The sequence below is a fragment of the Nelumbo nucifera genome, chromosome 1, assembly GCF_055504915.1.
Source record: "Nelumbo nucifera cultivar China Antique chromosome 1, China Antique-T2T, whole genome shotgun sequence".
Classification (NCBI taxonomy): Eukaryota; Viridiplantae; Streptophyta; class Magnoliopsida; order Proteales; family Nelumbonaceae; genus Nelumbo; species Nelumbo nucifera.
This window is the reverse complement of record NC_142649.1, coordinates 198324446-198329305: the sequence shown is the minus strand read 5'-3', so window position 1 is coordinate 198329305 and position 4860 is coordinate 198324446.

Here is a 4860-nt window from a genome sequence, read left to right as displayed (position 1 = left end):
GTGCGGTCAGACTCAACCACGATTTCCTGGTGGTCGTGACCCCCTCCCCATACAATGCCATAATAGGGCGGCCAATTACGCATATCCTGCAGGCAGTGGTCTCCACATACTATTAGGCAATGAAGTTCCCTACAGACTTCGGTGTGGGGGTAGCGCGAGGCGACCAGCTTGAGTCCCGCAAGTGTTATGTTGCCGCCCTAAAGGGAAAAACCAAGGCGGCCGACGACCTTGAACTGGAGCGGCCTACGGAGTAAGGCGAGGAACGAGCTTCGCCCACAGAGGAAACGGTCGCAATCCCGACTTCGGCTATAGACCCAGCTCGCATGCTACAGATCGGTGCTTCCGTCAAGGAACCACTACGAACCGAACTAGTGAGTTTTTTACATCAAAATTTAGATATTTTTGCCTGGTCCACGGCCGACATGCCCGGTATTGACCCCAGCCTTATAACTCACAAACTTAATACTGACCCTGTAATTAGACCCGTTAGACAGAAGAAATGCAACTTAGCCCCAAAGCGCTGGAGGGCGGTCGACGAGGAGGCCAAAAAGCTCCTCGTAGCAGACTTCATAAGGGAAGTTCATTACCCGAGCTGGGTAGCCAATCCAGTGCTGGTGAAAAAGGCAAACGGCAAGTGGCGCATGTGCATCGACTACACCGACCTGAACCGAGGTTGCCCGAAAGATTGCTTCCCCCTCCCCAGAATTGACCGCCTAGTGGACGCGACCTCGGGACATGAGTTGCTAAGCTTCTTGGACGCCTACTCAGGCTACAACCAAATCAGGATGGACCAGTCCGATGAGGAAAAAACCAACTTCATAACCGAGTTCAGCCTGTACTGCTACAAGGTCATGCCCTTCGGATTAAAAAATGCCGGGGCGACCTTCCAAAGACTTGTAAATAGGCTGTTTCGGCCCTTAATTGGCACGAAAATAGAATGTTATGTAGACGACATGGTCGTCAAGACGCAGTTTTCACAGAAATTAATACAAGACTTAGATTCTGTCTTCCAAATTCTGCGTCAATTTAGCATGAAATTGAACCCTAACAAGTGTGTCTTCGGTGTCACCTCGGGTAAGTTTCTAGGGTACATTTTCAACCGGCGCGGTATTGAGGCCAACCCAGACAAGATAAATGCCATCCTAGATATGAGACCACCCCAAAAAGTAAAAGAGGTTCAGAGGCTAAACGGCCGCATAGCCGCTCTGAGCCGCTTCATGTCCAAAACAGCAGACCGCTGCCTGCCTTTCTTCAAAGCAATCAAAGGCAAAGGGTTCGAGTGGACCCGAGACTGCCAGCTCTCGTTCAACGAGCTAAAAAACTACCTCGCTAGTGTGCCGACCTTCCCGGCCTGAGGAGGGCGAGGTCTTGGAACTATACCTCTCGACAAGCGACGAGGTGGTCAGTTCGGTACTAATAAAAGAAGTAGATCGGGTCCAACGACCCATCTATTATGTTAGTAAAATTTTGCAGGGAGCAGAGACAAGGTACCTGCAGATAGAAAAGCTAGCATACGCACTGGTGATAGCAGCTCGGAAACTCCGCCCATACTTCCAGGCTCACACTGTCATCGTCTTGACTGACAAACCTCTGAGGCAAGTCTTACTCAAGCCCGACGTTTCCGGTCGACTGATGAAATGGGCCATCTAACTCAGCGAGTACGACCTCCAGTACAAGCCACGAACTGCTATTAAGGACCAAGCCTTAGCAGATTTTATCGCCGAATGCACGTTCAGCCTCGAAGTCCCCAGGCTGGTCGAGCCCGAGATCCCCCAGTTCGGGTGAGCACGGAGCTCCCAAGCCAACAGAGTCTGAACCCCGTGAAGTAGCAGCCAGTGTGGCATCTCTCCTGGTTAGGACAAACGCAAATTGGGATGAGGAGCCCTAGATCCTTCACGTAGATGGCTCCTCAAACCAACAGGGCAGTGGGTCTGGAATAGTACTACGCGGCCCAGGTGGCACGAAACTGGAATACACACTACGCTTTGAGTTCGCGGCATCCAACAACGAGGCGGAGTACGAGGCACTGATAGCCGGACTGAACCTAGCGCAAAGAGTAAGGACAAAACACATAGTTATCTGCAGCGATTCCCAGCTTGTAGTCAACCAAGTTACGGGCGAATACGAAGCACGCGAGCTTACTATGATCGCCTACTTGGCAAAGGTAAAGGAGGCTCTGCTCAACTTCCAGTCACACTTCATCAGGCAAATACCGAGGTCAGAGAACATTGAGGTGACTCCCTGTCCCGGTTAGCCAGCACGAGTCACAACACCATGAGAACCGTGTACATAGAGGACTTACCTTGGCCTAGTATTCTCGGTGGGGCAGAGGAGGTCGCTCCCGTCCTTGAAGCAGAGCCGAGCTGGATCGACCCACTCGCGAGCTTCTTGCTAGATGGAACCCTCCTTGCGGACCGCAATACAGCCAAGAGGGTGCAGCGCCAGGCAGCCAAATACGTCATAATAGACGAACGGCTGTACCGACGGTCCTACACGCTGCCCTACCTGCGCTGCTTGCGACCTACCAAAGGCGAGCTCGTGCTCTGCGACACTCATGAAGGTCTGTACGGCGGACACTTGGGAGGCAGAGCCCTCGCTCAAAAGGCACTTCGACAAGGATACTACTGGCCAACGATGAATGCAGAGGCCATCGAGCTCGTCAGAAAATGCGACAAGTGTCAGAAGCATGCCAACATCCACCATTAGTCTGCTGCCGACCTCAAGTACCTCACCAGTCCATGGCCCTTTGCGCAATGAGGCATCGACCTCCTAGGGCCATTCCTGCCAGCAACAGGTGGGAGGAAATTCTTAGTGGTGGCAGTAGATTACTTTACAAAGTGGATAGAAGCTGAACCTCTGGCAACAGTTACAGCCCGAAACATACAGAACTTCTTTTGGAAGAACATAGTATGTCGCTTCGGTTTACCTTGAGTACTGATCTCCGACAACGGCAAGCAGTTCGAGGATATCAAGTTCCAAGAATGGTGCCAAGATATGGGAATTCGTCAGAACTTCACATCGGTCGCACACCCGCAGGCAAACGGTCAGACAGAAGTAATGAACAGAGCCATCCTCCACGGACTGAAAGCATGACTAAACCGAGCTAAAGGGCTGTGGGCGGACGAGCTACCAAGTGTTCTATGGGCTCACCGAACTACGGAAAAACCGCCACGGGAGAGACCCCCTTTAACCTCACCTATGGCACTGAAGCGGTAATCCCAGCGGAGATCGAAATACTCACACTGCGACTAGAAGCATATGACTATCAGACAAACGGAAACGAATTACATACCAACCTCGACCTACTGGATGAGGTAAGAGACCTCGCGCACATTCGAACAGCAGCCAACCAGCAAAAAGTAGCTCGGTACTACAATGCCAGAGTAAAGAAGTGGAGCTTCCGCGTCGGCGACCTGGTTCTCCGTAAGATCATGGTACCCGAACCCGGCGTGGGCAAACTTGGACCAAATTGGGAAGGGCCATATAGAGTAAAGAGAGTGCTCGGGGGGGCATACAAGCTCGAAACCTTAGAGGGCAAACAAGTACCCCGAGCGTGGAACATCGTCAACTTAAGGCGATACTACCTATAACCACCAAGCGAAGTGGACAAAATCGCTATCAGAGCCCAAGGGCTAGGATGTCAAGCTAACGAAGTGGTGACAACGAACTAATAAGGACATCGGCATCTCAGAGACTAAGTATTAACACCAAAACAGGCCGCGCGTGTGCAGTAACCCGGGCATGAAACAGATCAGGCATATAGTCAGTTCGGCAAATACGGTCAATTCGGGAGAAAAAACAACCAACACTTAACCAAAAGAGATTTCATTCCAAAATAAGGGAGTGTACATTTCGAACAAAAAAAATACATATCGAGCTCACAGGCCCGGAGGTGGTTATTCTTCATCAGAAGGCACTTCGACAACACCCGAAGGTCGTTCCTCGCCCTCGGAATCCGGCTCACCATCAGCAGCGTCGGCCATCTCCTGAGTAATGCACGAGGTGGATATCGCACTAATATCAAGCTCGGGGTATGTATTCCGGATCATCCACCGGCTTAGTTTAAAGCCCTTTCTGTACGAGTCCACCATCAAGTCATCAAAGCGCGGCGAAGCAATGTACTCATCAACAGCCTTCTTCTTGGCGTCCTCAATGCCTTGGGAAAAAATCTGCATCCTCTCCCTGATATCCTCCTGAAGATATTCAACCTGATGCTGCAAGTCCAGCCTCAGGTCCACCATATGCTTTACCACAACTCCCATGGCCTCAGCATCTCTCTGAGACCTCGCCTGCCTGGCCTGTGCAGCGCGAGCAGCCGCCTCAGCAGCTTGGGAAGCCACCTCGGCAGCACGGAAGGCCTCTTCGGCAGCTTGCGCCTGCCTCGAGCTCCTTTCCACCTGGGCCGCCAAGGCATGGATTGAAGAATTCACCTACCAAAAGGGAAGAACAAAATGATCAAAGGAACGACAAAAGGATAAAAGCAAAGAGCTGGACAAGAAATCTGATTTACCACCATGGCATGAGTGGCAACACGACAAGCTACCTGGTTCAAAGGAAGCTTGGACCATGCCGTGACCTCCTCAAGATAGATGGCCTCCCTACTCTTCTGCAGAGCGTGGTTCGGTGACAACACGCTCCTGAACTCACCTTGGGCCCCCAAGCCTGAGGGCCCAGCTCGTGTGTAAGCAGATTCAGAGTAAGCAGGAGCCCCCGTATAAGTAGCTTCGGCATAAGGAGCCCCTGCCGCCTCATGGACTGGAGGTGCCATCTCGGGCTCCCTAGGCAGATCCACAGACGGGTAGTCTGGTACTTCGGGCTCTGTGTCTCGGGACAGCTCGGCACGAGTTCATTTGGCAACCC